We start from the raw sequence: 19449 nt of genomic DNA, 5'->3' as shown, positions 1-19449 counted from the left end.
TAAAAATCTAAAAAACACATGGCTGCTTTATTTAAAAAATACATTACCTCATGAATGTTCAAATATCATGTTTGACACTGTTTCCATGTAGATGCAGGGATGTGTATGTGGTGGAGGGATGCAAATTTCCAGTGAAAGAATATGTAATGTGTCTAAGGTTACACCCAGAGACAGTGGTCCGAATGTTTTTTGATTGGGTTCTGGCATATAAATAATTAGTGTAAGAGTTCCCTGCAGCTCTATAAACAGATTAAACAATTGTAATGATCAGTAACATGTCATTCTAGAATGGTAAACTAGGTGGAGCTGTATGTTTAGTAGTGGGCTACCCACAAGGCAGTAGTCAAGATGGATGCCTGTACACTAGTCCACATGGCTGAATAAATGACTAGCTCAAGCCAGCTGTTCATAATGAAAACGTCTATTTATTTATGAACATAACATGGTACCAGGATTGGTAATATCTGCTGAATATTGTGAAACGCGACATGGAGAATTTGAAGCCACCGGAGGGTTTGAAACTCACGGGGAATGTCGACTGCAATTGGCGGACTTTCAAACAACAATTCGAACTCTACATTGCTGCCATCGGGTTCGGTACGATGCCAGACGCAAGGAAAATAGCGTTACTGCTCACGGTTGCAGGCACACAGGCGATAGAGGTATTTAATACATTTGTATTTGATCAAGAGGAGGACAGAGAAAAAATGGGCGATGTGTTAAAGAAGTTTGATACACATTGTTCTCCCAAAAAGAACGACACCTATGAGAGGTACGTGTTCCGTTCACGGACACAGCAGCAAAATGAGACTTTTGATAGCTTTGTGACTGATCTGAAACTGAAAGCACAGACATGTAATTTCTCTGAACTGAAATCATCCATGATTCGTGACCAGATTGTGTTTGGTATTCATGATAAAAAGGTCAGGGAACGTTTGTTGCGAGAAATCAAACTAACATTGGAGGATGCTGTGAAAATATGCCATACAGCTAGCTCAACAGCACGCAAAGACTTTCAGTGAAATTAATAATAATGCGACTGTAATGAGTGACTGTGCTGCTGTCGGTGCTGTGTCCTACAAAGGGAAGAAACGTGGGCAGAACAGAAGTGCAAAGCAATCGAAGGATGAAATTTTAAATTGTAAACGCTGTGGTTACCAGCACCAGTCAAGACAATGCCCAGCGTTTGGGAAAATGTGCACAAATGTAATGGAAAGAAACACTTTGCCAAACAATGCTTTTCAAAAGTAAAAACAAAGAAAGGGCAACAAGTCAATGTGATTGAGGACACTGATTTAAGTGAGACATTTTCTGTAGGAATGGTGTCATGTGACAATATAGAAAAGGATACAGAAAATGTGCAGCCCTCAGGAATGGACAATGCTGAACATAAAGTTAATGCAGTAAAAGAGGACAAATGGATGATGCCACTGCAGGTAAATGGAGCATTAGTTACATTGAAACTAGACACTGGGGCAAAAGCAAACTTAATCAGTATGAGTGACATTAAAAATATGAAAGAAAAGCCCAAAATACAGAAAAAGTCAGTACTACTGAAGAACTATAATGGACAGAAAATAGATAGCTTATGTGTATGCACACTCAAAGTGACAGTCAAAGACAAAGTGCATCATCTCATGTTTTCTGTTGTGGCTGAAGGACTTGATTCACTACTAGGCGACAAAGCTTGTGAGGACTTAGAACTGGTCAAGAGAGTCTACCGTATAAACTGTGCCATAAGCAGACCAGATGACTCAGTGGATTCTGTAGTGAGTAATTTCCAGGATGTGTTCAAATGATTTGGAGTTCTACCATTCACTTACAAGATCCGGCTAAAGGAGGATGCTCAGCCAGTGGTACATGCTCCACGGAGAGTTCCAGCACCCCTGCGTGACCGGCTCAAGAAAGAATGGGACAGAATGACCACACTAGGAGTCATCAGGAAAGTCGAAGAGCCAACAGACTGGGTTAACTCCATGGTATGTGTAAAGAAAAAGAACAATGATCTAAGAGTATGCATGGATCCAAAGGACTTAAATGCAAACATAAAACGTGAACACTACCAGATTCCCAAGCGAGAAGAAATCACCAGTGAAATGTCAGGTGCCAGATACTTCACAAAGCTCGATGCCTCACAAGGATTTTGGCAACTAAAACTGGATGAGGAGAGCACCAAATACTGTACCTTCAACACACCATTTGGCAGGTATTGTTTCCTCAGAATGCCTTTCGGGATAATATCTGCATCTGAAATCTTTCATAGAGCGATGGAACACATAATTGAAGGTCTGGAAGGAGTTCGGGTCTATGTTGATGACATCATCATCTGGGGCTCCACACTGAAAGAACACAATGAGAGACTGACTAAAGTGCTACAGAGCATATGCCAGAATGGACTGAAGCTCAACAAAGCCAAGTGTCAGTTTGGCATCCAGGAAGTCACTTTCCTAGGAGATAATCTATCTGGTAAAGGAATAGAGCCAGATATGGAAAAAGTAAATGCCATACTCAAAATGCCCCAACCCACTGACAAAAAAGGAGTGCTATGCATCATGGGGATGATAAACTTCATTGGAAAGTTCATTCCTAACTTGTCAGCCAAGACAGCCTGTCTGCGAGACCTGCTACATAAAACAAATGAGTTCGCATGGACAGAAAGACATGAACAAGAGTGGATGAACCTCAAAACAGTGCTGACAACCACACCTGTACTCACCTTCTTTGACCCAACAAAGAGAATCAAAGTGTCAATGGATGCATCAAAAGGTGGCCTAGGTGCGCTCTTGCTACAAGCAGAGGTTGAAGATTGGAAGCCTGTTGCCTATGCCTCCAGGTCTATGACTGATTCAGAGTGTCGATATGCCCAGATTGAAAAGGAATGTCTAGGCTTGGTAGTTGGACTAGAAAAGTTCCATGGCTACATATATGGACTTCCCACCTTCACAGTTGAGATAGAGCACTGCCCACTGGTTGCCATCATAAAAAAAAACCTGAATGAGATGTCTCCAAGGATTCAACGACTCATGATGAAGCTGCAAAGATATGACTTTGAACTGATCTACACACCAGGCAAACACATAGTGTTAGCAGATGCACTATCCCGAGCACCCACAATGAGTCATGTGAGCGCTACTGAGGAAGACGTGGATGTTCATGTGAGTATCGTCACTGCTGCACTGCCTGTGTCAGACACAAAATCAAAGCAAATAGCAAAAGAAACAGTAAAAGATACAGTGTTACAAACAGTAATAGAGAACATTCATCATGGTTGGCCAAAAGGTTCCTGTCCAAAGTACTATCACATCAGGTCAGAGTTGAGTGTCACAAGTGGACTATTACTAAAACAGAACAGAATAGTCATTCCACAGGCTCTACGTCAAGACATGCTCAAAAGGATTCATGAGGGACACCTCGGAATTGAAAAATGCAAAAGGAGAGCAAGAGACACTGTTTATTGGCCTGGCATAAGTAAGGACATTGAGAACATGATAGGCAAATGTGAGACATATCAGAAACCCCAAAACAAACAAGCAAAGGAACCAATGATTGTAGCTGACTTACCAACAGCACCATGGCAAAAGGTTGGTATGGACCTCTTTCATTTGAATGGTAAAGACTATCTAATAGTGATTGACCACTATTCTAACTATCCTGAGATGGCGCTGCTCTCAAGCACATCAGCAAGCAGTGTCATAATGCATGTTAAATCCATCTTCGCCAGACATGGAATTCCCAGGATTGCCGTTAGCAACAATGGTCCGTGCTTCAACTGTAAGGAGTGGCAACAGTTTGCAGCACATTATGACTTTCAACGCATCACATCCAGTCCTCTGTATGCTCAGTTGAATGGTAAGGCATAGAAAATTGTTCAAGTTCTCAAACAGCTACTGAAGAAAGCAACAGAAAGCAAGTCTGATCCTTATCTCGCCCTGCTGAGCTACCGAGCCTCCCCTTTAGACTGTGGTTCTTCACCTGCTGAGCTCCTAATGGGTCGCAAGTTGCGCACCATGCTACCCTGCTGTGCAAAAGAAAAGCAGAGTAAGGAACTAAGACAGAGACTTCAATTGTTAAAGCTGAAACAGAAATCTCACTATGACAAGTCATCCAAAACTCTGAAACCATTGACAAGGGATGATGTTGTCAGGATTGAGGATCCAGATGCATGGAACAGGAAAGCTACAGTTCTTGAGGAAGTAGGACCAAGGTCATACACTTTTAGAACTGAGGAAGGACAGATTCTCAGGAGGAACCGCCATTCCCTCCTGAAAACACAAGAAACTATCCAAGAGCAAATCGATGACAATGCCGCAACTGAATCTTTTCACTCACCACCAGAACAATCTAACAAAAACACACATACAGGCTCTCATGAAAACACATCAGACCTACCTGTGCTGAGAAGATCCACACGTGAAGTAAAAAAGCCTGATAGACTTAATCTTTGAGTACAAAGAAAACAAAAGTGTTACTGATATCATCTTTATCATTGTTCTTGAAAGTTGATTGATATTGATTTTGTTTAACCTCTAAGAAAGGGGGATGTAATGATCAGTAACATGTCATTCTAGAATGGAACACTAGGTGGAGCTGTATGTTTAGTAGTGGGCTACCCACAAGGCAGTAGTCAAGATGGATGCCTGTACACTAGTCCACATGGCTGAATAAATGAGTAGCTCAAGCTAGCTGTTCATAATGAAATAAATAATTAGTGTAAGAGCTCACTGCAGCTCCATAAACAGATTAAACAATGACTGGGCCTGCAGCAGGTGGTGAGAGAACCAACATGAGGGAAAAACCTACTTGACCTCATCCTCACCAATCTACCTGTCGCAGATGCCGATGCCCATGACAGTATTGGTAGCAGTGACCACTGCACAATTCTTGTGGAGTCAGTCTCGTCTTCACAATGAGGACACTGTCCATCACATTGTGTGGCACTACCGCCGTGCTAAATGAGATATACTCAGAACAGATCTAGCAGCTCAAAACTGGGCATCCATGAGGCGCTGTGGGCCATCAACAGCAGCAAAATTGTATTCCACCACATTCTGTAACCTCATGGCCTGGCATATCCCTCACTGTACCATTACCATCAAGCCAGGGGACCAACCCTGGTTCAATAAGGCGTGTAGGAGAGTATGCCAGGAGCAGCACCAGGCAAACTTAAAAATGATGTGCCAACCTGGGGAAGCTGCAACACCGGACTACATGCATACTAAAAAGCAGGAACAGCATGCTATAGAGAGGGCTAAATGATCCCACAATCAACGGATCAGATCAAAGCTCTGCAGTCCTGCCACATCCAGTCATGAAAATGGTGGTGGACCATTAAACAACTAACGAGAGGAGGAGGCTCCATGAATATCCCCATCCTCAATGATGGTGTAGAAGAGCATGTAATTTGATGACAGAGGATGGTACGACCTTGGATCTGAACTGGAGATGACGGAGGTTGAACAGTTTCCCGTTTGTTCTGTAGATTAGCTCCACTCCAGCGGGGAGCTTACTGAGGGTGAGATGGAGCATTGCAGCCAGGAAGATTTAGAAGAGCGTTGGTGCGATGATACAGCCTTGCTTGACCCCAGTCTGTACATAAATTGGGTCTGTGGTGGATCCGTTGGTCCGGATCATGGCTTGCATGTCATCGTGAAACAGGTGAAGAATGGTGACAAACTTTTGAGAGCAGCCGAATTACAGTATGCAGACGACGCTTGCGTCTGCGCACACTCTGAGGCCGAACTCCAAACCATCGTCAACACCTTCACCGAAGCGCACGAGAGCATGGGCCTTACACTAAACATCCGTAAGACAAAGGTCCTCTACCAACCTGCCCCCATCACACAGTACTGCTTCCCTATTATCAAAATCCATGACGAGGCCTTAGACAACGTGGACCACATTCCATACCTCGGGAGCCTACTGTCAACAAGGTCAGACGTCGATGACGAAGTCCAACACTGCCGTCAGTGTGCCAGTGCAGCCTTTAGTCGCCTGAGGAAGAGAGTGTTTGAAGACCAGGACCTCAAACCCAGCACCAAACTCATGGTCTACAGAGCAGTAGTGATACCTGCCCTCCTGTATGCTTCAGAGACATTGACCATTTACTGGAGGCACCTCAAAGCACTGGCATGATAGGCGCACCAACGTCAGTGTTCTTGCTCAGTCCAACATCCCCAGCATCGAAGCTCTGACCACGCTCGATCAGCTCTGATGGACGGGCCACATCGGCCGCATGCCCGATACGAGACTCCCAAAACAAGTGCTCTACTCGGAGCTCCAGCTCGGCAAGAGAGCCCCAGGTGGGCAGAGGAAATGCTTCAAGGACACCCTCAAAGCCTCCTTGAAAAAGTGCAACATCCCCACCGACACCTGGGAATCCCTGGCCCAAGACCGCAGAAAGTGCAGGAGAAGCATCCGGGAAGGCGCCGAACACCTCAAGTCTCTTCGCCGGGAGCAAGCAGAAGCCAAGCGCAAACAGCGGAAGGAGCGCACATCAACCCAAGCAACCCACTCACCCGCTCCTTCAACCACCGTCTGCCCCACCTGTGACAGAGACTGTAGGTCCCGCATTAGACTCATCAGTCACCTGAGAACTAATTTTTAGTGTGGAAGCAAGTCATCCTCGTTTCCGAGGGACTGCCTAAGAGAGGGAAGAGCATGCCAGAAGCAGCAGCAGGCATACCTAAAAATGAGGTGCCAACCTGGGGAAGCTGCAACACAGGACTACATGCATGCTAAACAACGGAAGCAGCATGCTATATACACAGCTAAGCAATCCCACAACCAAAGGATCAGATCAAAGCTCTGCAGTCCTGTCATATCCAGTCGTGAATGGTGGTGGACAATTTAACAATTAATGGGAGGAGGGGGCTCCATGAACAACCCCATCTTCAATGCTGGTGGAGCCCAGCACGTGAGTGCAAAAGACAAGGCTGAAGAGTTTGCAACCATCTTCAGCCAGAAGTGCTGAGTGGAAAATTCATATCGGCCTCCTCCTAAGGTCCCCACCATTACAGAAGCCAGTCTTCAGCTAGGTGAAACAGTGATTTACTTGTACTTCTTGCAATTTAATATATTGTATTCGCTGCTCACGATGTGGTCTCCTCTACATTGGGAAGACCAAACGCAGATTGGGCGACCGCTTTGCGGATCACCTCCGTTCAGTCCGTAAGGGTGACCCTGAGCTTCCGGTCGCCTGTCACTTTAATTCTACGCTTCACTCCCACTCTGATCTCTCTGTCCTTGGCCTATTACATTGTTCCAATGAAGCTCAACGTAAGCTTGAGGAACAGCACCTCATCTTTTGATTGGGCACTTTACAGCCTTCCAGACTCAACATCGAGTTCAACAATTTCAGATAATAATCCCTGCCCCCATTTTTCATGCTGTATGATTTTTGCCATTCCCACTTGCAACATTTTATCTTTCCTGCCTCTTACAAAAGTACAGTATGTTCTTTCAATTCCTTCCTCCCCTCCTAAACGCCACCCACCGCCCCCCCCCCACCCCCGTCTCTGCCCCTGCTTAATATCTGTTACTTCTCCAGCTTTTTCCAGTTCTGATGAAGGGTCCCAGACCTGAAACGTTGATCTGTTTCTCTCAACGCGGATGCTGCTTCTCTGTTGTTATTTCAGTCTTCAGCCAATTCGATTCAATCCACGTGATATCAAGAAAAGGCTGAGCACACTGGATACAGCAAAGGCTGTGGGCCCCGACAACATCCCGGCTGTCGTGCTGAAGACTTGTGCTCCAGGACTAGCTGCGCCTCTAGCCAAGCTATTCCAGTACAGCTGCAACACTGGCATCTACCCAACAATGTGGAAAACTGCCCAGGTACGTCCTGTCCACAAATAGCAGGATAAATGCAATCCAGCCAATTACTGCCCCATCAGTCTACTCTCAATCATCAGCAAAATGATGGAAGGTGTTGTCGACAGTGCTATCAAGTGACACTTATTCACCAATAACCTGCTCACTGATGCTCAATTTGGTTTCCTATGACCGGAAAGCCCTGCAGCGGGTAGTCAAAACTGCCCAACGCATTACCGGCTACCGACCATAGAGAACATCTACCAGAAACGCTGTTTACGGAGGTCACTGACCACCATCAAAGACCCTACCCACCCCAGCCACAGTCTGTTCGCCCCCCTGCCATCTGGGAGACGCTACAGATGCATTCGCACCCGAACGACCAGATTTAGGAACAGCTTCTTTCCCAGGGCTGTCATCCTACTGAACTCCACAAATAAACTCTAAAGCCTGCACATCTGCCAATGCACTTTATTATGTTTATGTTAATGTATTACAAGCCAAATGAATGTTGAATGTTTAAATGTCTTAATCGAAACGTACACTCTCGGCTACATTTCATTGTACTGCACTTGTGCACTAACAATGACAATAAAGTTGATTATTATTATTATTATTATTATTACCACTCAGCTCCAGACCTCATTACAGCCTTGAGCCAAACATGGGTAAAAAAGAGCTGAATTCAAGAGGTGTGGTGAGAGTGACTGCCCTTGACATCAAGGTAGCATTTGACCGATTGTGGCATCAATGAGCCCTAGTAAAACTGAAGTCAATGGGAATCAGGGGAAGCACTCTCCACTGGCTGGAGTCATACCTAGCACAAATAAAGATAGTTGTGATGGTTGGAGGCCAATCATCTCAGCCCCAGGACATCGCTGCAGGAGTTCCTCAGGGCAATGTCCTAGGCCCAACTATCTTCAGTTGCTTCATCAATGATCTTCCCTCCATCATAATGTCAGAAGTGGTGATGATTGCACAATGTCCAGTTCCATTCGCACCTCCTCAGATAATGAAGCAGTCTATGCCCGCATGCAGCAAGACCTGGATGACATTCAGGCTTGGGCTGATAAGTGGCAAGTAACATTTATGCCACACAAGTGCCAGGCAATGACTATCTCCAACAAGAGAGCATCTAACCACCGCCCCTTGACATTCAATGGCATTACCATTGCTTAATCATCCAACATCAAGATCCTGTGGGTCACCATTGTTGAGAAACTCAACTGGACCAGCCACATAAATACTGTGGCTACAAGAGCAGGTCAGAGGCTGGGTATTCTGCGGCGAGTGTCTCACCTCCTTACTCCCCACAGCCTTTCCACCATCAATAATGTACAAGTCAGGAGTGTGATGGAATACTCTTTACTTGCCTGGATGAGTGCAGCTCCAACAACACTGAAGAAGCTTGGCACCATCCAGAACAAAGCAGCCGGCTTGATTGGCACCCCATCTACCTCCGGCGCACCATGGCTGCAGTGTGTACCATCTACAAGATGCACTGCAGCAATTCGCCAAGGCTTCTTCGACGGCACCTCCCAAACCCATGACCACTACCACCTAGAAGGACAAGGGCAGTAGGCATATGGGAGCACCACCACCTCCAAGTTCCCCTCCAAGTCACACATCATCCCGACTAGGACATATATTGCCGTTCCTTCATCATCGCTGGGTCACAATCCTGGAACCCCCTACCTAGCAGCAATGTAGGAGTACCTTCACCTCACAGTGGTTTAAAAAGAAGGCCCACCACCATCTTCTCAAGGGCAGCTGGGGATGGGCAATAAACATCGACCTTGCCAGTGACGCCCATATCCTGAGAATAATAAAGAAAATGTAAGATAAAGCTCCATATTTTAAGGTTTAGGCTGTAATCAAGTTTTAATGCCCAAAAAATCAGTTGTTTTGGGAAAGCAAAGAAACTTAGAATTCCTGTTACTCAACTGGTAAAGACACACTTCAAGTTGTACACTGAGGGAATCATTCTGATGCATCTTGTAGATTCTGCACACATACAATTGTGGCTTCCTGGAAATTGGAGGTACGGTTATAGTTGGTAACTCCCTTCAGATAATAGTGTGATAGCGCAGGAACAATGTCAACTTCAAGCCCAACATTTTGAGAGAGGCTGAGGCCTTCAAGTAAAAATGTTACTGATGCTATTCAAAGATACAAAACGACAGTATCAAAGTGCATCATCCTTTTCCCTTCCTTCTTGTACAGTTAACTTTGCGAAATGTTATTTTAAAGTATTTTTCTTGGGTTAGAGACCTTGGAATCAATTGTAACTGTTCCCACTGAGCAGGAAACGGGCGGCAGTGTTGATTTTATTCCATCGATGTCAATGGAAAGGAAAATCAGGCAGGGTGTAAAACCGACAACAGAGCTGCTGCCATCTGCCAAAATGCTTAAAATTGACCTCCTTATTGTGGGCTGTGGTGAAGAATAACATTAATGTCAATGTCATCCTTTGTGGCATTTGAATTGTTAGCAGTTGGTTTAGATGAGGTTTATTTTAATCAGCATGCTAGTTTCCACATGTGTACATCATTAGTGTTATAATAAACTAAAGGGAAGAGTGGGGAGGTCCACAAATCAATGCAGTGGAATGGAAGATGCAGGGTGTAACACTATAGACAACAAGCTAATAGGTGTTGAGTCAACATCAGCAATGACTTTCATTGAGTGCAATAGAAGTATGAAGTCGACAAAACCCCTCATCACAGTTGCCCAGTTGGATTATTACCTTTGCCATAGATTCTGAAGTGACTGCTCAGATTCGGAAGTGAGTGCCCAATCATCTCCCTGTGTGCTACTGAACCAGATGCACTGAAAGCTACCTATTTCCTGCAGAATGCCATCCCTCCATTTGGTTCATCATCTTTTCCCCTTCCTTCGTGTACAGTTAACTTTGCTTTTCAAAATGACACCATGAAACGTGACCAAACTATTTCTGGTGTGGAGATGCCGGTGTTGGACTGGGGTGGACAAATGTAAGAAATCACACAACACCAGGTTATAGTCCAACAGCTTTATTTGAAATCACAAGCTTTCGGCGCCCTGCTCCTTTGTCAGGTGAAGTGGAGAGATGCATAAAAACACAACTTATATAGTCAGAGAATAATGTCAGATGTTTACAGGTAATCTTTCTAACTGCCATTTATCACACCTCGGCAGAGAGATAATCACAGCAATCAAAGGTGTAAATGGTGTCCAAACAGGTCAGTCAGGAAAACATTACATCAAAGAACAATGAGGTGGGGTCACAAGGGGTCAAATGTTGTAGATGCTGGGGTCTGTATGAAAAACAAAAATAGACAAAAAACATTTTTTTTGCTGGAAATCACAGCAGGTCCGGCCGCATCTGTATGGAGAGAACAAGCCAATGACGACTCGAGTCTGGATGACCCTACGTCAGGTAGGGTTACATGTAGCGTGACATGAACCCAAGATCCCAGTTCAGGCCGTCCTCATGGGTGCGGAACTTGGCTATCAGTTTCTGCTCGATGATTTTGCGTTGACGTGTGTCTCGAAGGCCGCCTTGGAGAATGCTTACCTGAAGATCGGAGGCTGAATGTCCTTGACTGCTGAAGTGTTCCCTGACTGGGAGGGAACACTCCTGCCTGGTGATTGTTGTGCGGTGTCCATTCATCCGTTGTCGCAGTGCCTGCATGGTTTCGCCGATGTACCATGCGGGGCATCCTTTCCTGCAACGTATGAGGTAGACAACGTTGGCCGAGTCACATGAGTATGTACCATTTACCTGGTGGGTGGTGTCCTCATGTGTGATGATGGTATCTGTGTTGATGATCTGGCATGTCTTGCAGAGGTTGCTGTGGCAGGGTTGTCTGGTGTCGTGGTCGCTGTTCTCCTGAAAGCTGGGTAATTTGCTACGAATGATGGTCTGTTTGAGGTTAGGCGGCTGTTTGAAGGCGAGTAGTGGAGGCGTGGGGATGGCCTTAGCGAGGTGTTCGTCGTCATCGGTGACATGTTGAAGGCTGCGAAGAACATGGCATAGTTTCTCCGCTCCGGGGAAGTACTGGACAACGAAGGGTACTTCCCCGGAGCGGAGAAACTACGCCATGTTCTTCGCAGCCTTCAACATGTCATCGATGATGACAAACACCTCGCTAAGGCCATCCCCACGCCTCCACTACTCGCCTTCAAACAGCCGCCTAACCTCAAACAGACCATCGTTCGCAGCAAATTACCCAGCTTTCAGGAGAACAGCGACCACAACACCACACAACCCTGCCACAGCAACCTCTGCAAGACATGCCAGATCATCAACACAGATACCATCATCACACGTGAGGATACCACCCACCAGGTACATGGTACATACTCATGTGACTCGGCCAACGTTGTCTACCTCATACGTTGCAGGAAAGGATGCCCCGGAGCATGGTACATCGGTGAAACCATGCAGACACTGCGACAACGGATGAATGGACACCGCGCAACAATCGCCAGGCAGGAGTGTTCCCTCCCAGTTGGGGAACACTTCAGCAGTCAAGGACATTCAGCCTCCGATCTTCGGGTAAGCATTCTCCAAGGTGGCCTTCGAGACACACGACAACGCAAAATCATCGAGCAGAAACTGATAGCCAAGTTCCGCACCCATGAGGACGGCCTGAACTGGGATCTTGGGTTCATGTCACGCTACATGTAACCCCACTTGACATAGGGTCATCCAGACTCAAGTCGTCATTGGCTTGTTCTCTCCACACAGATGCGGCCGGACCTGCTGTGATTTCCAGCAAAAAAAATGTTTTTTGTCTGTTTTTTTGTTTTTCATACAGACCCCAGCATCTGCAACATTTGACCCCCTGTGACCCCACCTCATTGTTCTTTGATGTAATGTTTTCCTGACTAACCTGTTTGGACACCATTTACACCTTTGATTGCTGTGATTATCTCTCTGCCGAGGTGTGATAAATGGCAGTTAGAAAGATTACCTGTAAACATATGACATTATTCTCTGACTATATAAGTTGTGTTTTTATGCATCTCTCCACTTCACCTGACGAAGGAGCAGCGCTCCGAAAGCTTGTGATTTCAAATAAAGCTGTTGGACTATAACATGGTGTTGTGTGATTTCTTACAAACTATTTCTGGTGTAGTTTTTGAATCCAACTTATGATCCCACCTTCCTCTATAACCTTATTTTGCTGTCGAATGCATAAGCTTAACTCCTTACATTGAATAGATTCTATAAAAACATGTCTTCTTTCAGCAAGTCCATTCTTTAAATGTCCAGATGTTTTAACCATGCAATACAATTAATCAGATTAAATCTGAGATCTCCACTGCAAGTACACACTTTCTGTTTCAAATACTTCTGGACTGCTGAGTACTCAATGAACAGTAATTGGCAGATGTCTACTGATACATATTGCTGGGCAGTACACCAATTGGGCCAGATGCATGATTATAGTGACTAATATCTTAAACAATACCTCACCAAATCCTCTTTGAGTGTTTTAAACACTAGGGAGGAAAATTTCTGCTGTTCATTTATCTTCAAGCTCCATTTTGTCCATGAACTGCAACCCAACTACCAGAATGATGAGTCTCCATTTAAAATTCCTTCCCTATTATTCTCTCCCTCAATTCCACTTTTCCAATTATTTTTCATTCCAAATTTCTCCCATTATTCTTCCCTCCTGAACTACGACAGGAACCTACCCAGGGAAACACTCCAAGGTGTTTGGCTGAAGGTATTCAAACAGGGAGGGGTTGGCGAGGTGACCATGGTATTGGGTATTGATTAAGTGTATTGAGTGAGATTGTAATGTGCAGCCTGCCAGCTAACTCAGGATATGTCAGGAACTGGACCCGGGACTTTCTTGGTTTCTGTGACTTAGAAACCAGCATTTGGCAGCAGGTGAGGCAGACAGATTTCTATTTTAATTTTTAAGGAACCCAATTTATTTCTGCACTTTATCTACTCATAACGCTTCCAAAATAAGCCCCATAACTAAGAAAGGAATACTGTCATAGACATCTTAAATGAGGCTAGTATATCTGTGTAACAGAAAGTGACATTACCCATTGTAGGCCATTGGTAATACATGCCACACTCCATCTTTGAACTCAATACTGAATGATGAATTGCAGGATACGATTCACGTTACACTTTTGTAAGTGACCTGTAAAACTCTCTCAATCATCATGTAACATAAATCATGTCCAGCAGTTCATCATTCAATACTCACCATCCCCTCACCCACAGATCAACCTTCTGACCAGATTTTGCTGTGTTTAATTGATGTTGAGTAAAATATTTACAGCAACATTGGTTGTGCGTGTAAATCCTTGGCTGTGCTACAGAGATGGCATTTCACACAGTGGGGATAATTTTAACTTTGGCCGACCGTGTAAAATGGGCAATGTTGAATTGGCCGCCCATTATTCACCCCGCCTGATTTTCCCTTTCATTGACTTCAGTGCTCTGCAAGTCAATTGCTCATATATTTAACTACTTACTGGAGTCTGGGATTGTTCCCATGGGTCGGAGGAAAGCCCACGTCGTGCCAATATTTAGAAGGGCCATCAAGTCAGAACCAGGAAATTACAGGACCATTAGCTTGACTTCGTTTACAGGCAGTTTGCTAGAAGGGCTCATTAAAGGATACACTGATAGACAAGGGGTAATTAAAGAACCTCAACATGGCTTCTGGAAATCATGTCTCACCAACTTGGTTGAATTAGGTTGGTGGATGTAGGTAGTCCTTGTGTATCTTGATTTTCAAAAATCCTCTAACAAGATGTCGCCCAATAGGCTACGAAATAAAGTTGAGTCCTGTGAGATAGTAAGCAGATCTTTAGCTGGATAAGAAATTAGTTGCATTCTCATAGACAGAAGATAGTTATTATTGGTAATGGGGCTCGGTTACTGGTGGAGTCCAGCAGTGGTCGGTGTATAGGCTGTTACTCATCACCATCTTTATTGATGGACCTGGATGAAGATGTTGGGGGAAACTGCCTGCAGATTCGCAGAAGATGCAAAGATTTGTGTGGGTTTTCAGGCCATGGATGAGAAAAATAGATTGCAGGCAGACCTCAATGCAAAGGAGAAATGGACCAATACAATAATGTGTATACCATGCAGAATTGTGTGCTTAAGGCTGTTAAGCAGGAGAAAAGCCTGGGTGTGTTGGTGCTGAATCTCTGAAGATCCACAACCAGTGCTGCAACGGTATTGTAAACGCAATTAGAGTACTAGTATGTATTGACAGGATGATTAAATACAAATCAAAAAATACTATACTGTATTTGTATAAGGCCTTGGCTAGGCCTCATTTAGAATACAGTGTCCAGTTTTGGTTACCTTACATGATATGTAATAGAGAGGCCCTGGAAAAAGATGAGAGAAAGGTCACTAGATTGCTACCCAGTTTAAAGGCCCTTGCTGGGGAGACGACTGTCAAGAAATGCCCAAAAAGGACACAAAGACGATGGAGCGGGCACTCTGCCCACCTGTTTGTGTCGGTGTGAGGCCCAGGCCTCATTAACACGCTGAGCTGCAGGCATGAAGTGGGCGCCCTTCTGCAGCTCGCCGCTGGCCCAAGGGTGCAAAATGGAGCAGCTCCCACCCTGAGCAGGTTGGCAGATTGGAGCTGTGGGGAGGGCAGTGGTCTCAGGTGTGGGAGGGCCTCGAATGGGCTGGCAGTTCTTTTTGGGAGCTCAGGAGGAGCAGGAGTGTTCCTGGACTAGCGTGTCCTGGACTGTTCAATGCCTGGTACAATTGGGCAGAGCATGCAATACGCAGGAAAGGCCACTTACCTGGATTCCTGTTGTGTTCGAGGGACGAAATGAAGAGGTTGCAGATGGTGAGAACTGTTGGTAAAGCATTTAATGAGGAAAGTACGCCCCTCTTATAAACTGATAGGACAGATATGTGCCAATCATTAAACAATGTGATTAATATCTCCCATCACTTTACTGGCACATAAGAAAGCAACCAGTTGGGGGGAGGGTAGAAATTCCTCTTTCTTTTGGAAAAGATAAGGAAATACAGTTAGTATCTCAATAGTTGGGCTGCTCTGGTGATGTACAAAATTTGAGTGGAACATTGAGCGTCTCCTCAAAAGGAGCTATTTGGGAGGACATGGGGAAACAAGGCTGCACATTTGTCATTGTGCTGAATATTGTGTTGCTACTTTATTTGAACCATGTACATTTATGATTTGAAATTCTGTGCAAGGCTACAAATCTAATCTACATGGTGTCAGGAGGGCGCTGTGCACTCTTTCCCAGTCCTCTCCCAGCAGCTCTTACTACAAACTGCATTTTTCCACAAGGTGGGAGGGAGGGATGGGGAGCACTTGAAATAGCATGGTAAGAAATTGCAGCAAGAGTCACCTGTAATGGAGGAGAGGTGTTTCATGAACCAGCCACTACTGGATGCTGAGGAACGCAGAGACTAGGGGAGGTTGTTCTGAGGTTCCAATTGGAAAGTTCCAAGTTTCCCACATAACCAAATGACTGCTTCACCAACCCTGCACAAGAATGATGTTAGTGAGTAAACCACAAAGAATCTCCGCCTCTCATATAGAGTTGTTGCCTGTTTAACCTTTCTTAAACTATTATCAAGAAGCAGAATTTTCCTAATTTCTTTGCGTAGCCTAGCACACTTCCACCATTAATTTTCACAGGGTGTGGGGGGGTTCTGCTGATCGTCTGCTGTAACGGTGTTTACACTGTTTCGCCAGAGATTCCGTGGAAAAAATGGCCGAAAGCGGCCGAAATAGATGTTCTGCCCAAGTTACAATGGACAATTGAAAGACCCTCTGCGGAATTTCAACCCCTTCATAACTAATTCTGGAAAAGGTGCACAGAATCCGAGACAACGTGTTTGTATTTTGGATTAGCTGGATGTATTTCTTTCAAATTCAGTCCCCACTACGAGCGCGTTAAACTTAACACGATTAGCTCGCTATAAGCGTTGGATAGTGCATCGTCTTTTAGCGACACCGAGAGAACAGGAACAGGAAATGTCTGAGGCCAGCATTGAAGTGACTGGCCTTACAGACACAGCCATTTTGGCCATCATGTCTCGGGTTAATAAGGTGATTATTGGCGCTAAGACCATCCTCGCTAATGGAGGACTGAGAGCAGTGAACGGGGCCCCCGCCCTCTCACTCGCTTTCGCAGCTAGGCACCGCTTCACGTCCATTACAGAAGGTGAGCTTCTCTCCAGGGTGAGCGCGCACTGCCCCGTGTTTAACTATTTCCCTCCAGAACTAATCACTCTGTTTATCTCCCACATTGGGGGAAGGCCGCCTCCTACATCTACCAGGGGGTGAGTGGACTCTACAACCTTGACTACCACCAAGTCTAGCTTAATAAAGCTCGTGGAGACTCAGAAAAAAACAGACATGGACACAGAATGACCCAAGGAGGGATTTGAATGCAAACATAGTAATGGTAACAAGGTGGGAAAAGCTTATTGAATTGCCCGAATTAGCTGGCCCGCTTAATGTGTTAGAAACAGTGCCTTTTTAATTGACTTAAGTGGAAATGGCAACTATTTGCCCAATATAGGCAGCTGCCCCTGATAAGCGTGGACGGTATAAGTGGTGGGGACTGTAATACGAAATTCATAAGTTTAACTGGTTCGGTGCTTACTGCCCTTTTGATGTCACTTGCCACACATTCCCAGCTGTTACTGTGAAATGATCTGATGTCTGATGATCTGATAGCATTAGAAAGGAAAAACAAAGAGCACAAAGGATTGGGAGAGACAGCACTAAAGTAAGAAATAGTAAGGTATTAGGTGGGGTCAGACTAAGACACCCTGGTCCACTCCTCAATCACCCTCAACAGCCCTGCTCCTTCACCTGGCACCTTCCCGTGCAAGCGCAGGAGATGTAACACATGCCCTTTTACCTCCTCCCTTCCCACTGTCCAGGGCCCCAAACACCCCTTCCAGGTGAAACAGCGATTTACTTGTACTTCTTGCAATTTAATATACTGTATTCACTGCTCACGATGCGGTCTCCTCTACATTGGGGAGACCAAATGCAGATTGGGCGACCGCTTTGCGGAACACCTCCGTTCAGTCCGTACGGGTGACCCTGAGCTTCTGGTCGCCTGTCACTTTAATTCACCGCTTCACTCCCACTCTGATCTCTCTGTCCTCAGGCTATTGCATTGTTCCAATGAAGCTCAACGTAAGCTCGAGGAACAGCACCTCATCTTTCGATTGGGCACTTTGCAGCCTGCCGGACTCAACATTGAGTTCAACAATTTCAGATAATTATCCCTGCCCCCATTTTTCATGCAGTATGATTTTTGCCATTCCCATTTGCAACATTTTATCTTTCCTGCCTCTTACAAAAGTACAGGATGTTCTTTCTATTTCTTCCTCCCCTCCTAACCACCCCCCCCCACCCCCCGCCCCGCTGTCTCTGCACCTGCTTAATATCTGTTACATCTCCAGCTTTTTCCAGTTCTGATGAAGGGTCCCAGACCTGAAACGTTAACTCTGTTTCTCTCTTCACGGATGCTGCCTGGCCTGCTGAGTATTTCCAGCATTTTCTGTTGTTATTTCAGATTTCCAGCATCCGCAGTATTTTGCAATTATATGGTCTAAGATCGGTTTACAGTGTATGTATGTGAACACACGAAGCATAGTAAACAAGGTTGGTGAGCTGCAGGCGCAAATAACCACATGGGAATATGATGTTGTGGCAATAACTGAGACCTGGCTCAAAGAAAGGGCAGGATTGGGTATTAAATATTCCTGAATATAAGGTGTTCAGCAGAGATAGGGAAGGAAAATAGGAGGTGGTGTGGCAGTATTGGTTAAGGAGAATGTTACAGTGCTGGAGAGAGAGGATGTCCTGGAGGGGTCAAGGACAGAATCTATATGGCCAGAGTTAAGAAATGATAGAGGTGCCATTACACTACTAGGTGTATTCGATAGGCCACTAACTAGTGGGGAAAATATGGAGGAGCAAATTTGCAGAGAAATTACAGAGAGATGCAAGAACTATAGAGTAGTGATAATGGGGGACTTCAACTATCCTAATATAGGCTGGGATAGTAATAGTGTAAAGGGCAGAGAGGGGGAAGAATTTCTGAAGTGTGTTCAGGAGAACTTTCTTGATCTGTATGTTTCAGGCCCAACGAGGAAGGAGGCATTGCTGGATCTGGTTCTGGGGAATGAGGTGGGTCAAGTGGAGCAAGTGTCAGTAGGTGAACATTTAGGGAACAATGATCATAGTATCATAAGGTTTAGATTAGCTATGGAAAAGGACAGGGAACAATCTAGAGTAAAAATACTTAATTAGTGGAAAGCCAATTTCAATGGGATGAGAACGGATCTCGCCCAGATAAATTGGAATCAAAGATTGGCAGGCAAAACTGTAATCGAACAATGGGCTGCCTTTAAAGAGGAAATAGTTTGGGTACAGTTGAGGTACATTCCCACTAGGGGAAAAGGTAGGGCAACCAAAGTCAGAGCTCCCTGGATAACGAAAGAGATAGAGTAAGATGAAGCAGAAAAAGTCTGAGAATTAGGCTAAATATAGAAAGATCAGAGGAGAAGTGAAAAAGAAAATAAGAGGTACTGGCAATAATCTTCCAATCCCCCTTAGATACGGGGGTGGTGCCAGAGGACTGGAGAATTGC

Source organism: Somniosus microcephalus, chromosome 6 (assembly GCF_052327205.1).
Source record: "Somniosus microcephalus isolate GS21.2 chromosome 6, FLI_Smic_1.0, whole genome shotgun sequence".
NCBI classification, from domain to species: domain Eukaryota; kingdom Metazoa; phylum Chordata; class Chondrichthyes; order Squaliformes; family Somniosidae; genus Somniosus; species Somniosus microcephalus.
This window is presented reverse-complemented; position numbering follows the sequence as displayed.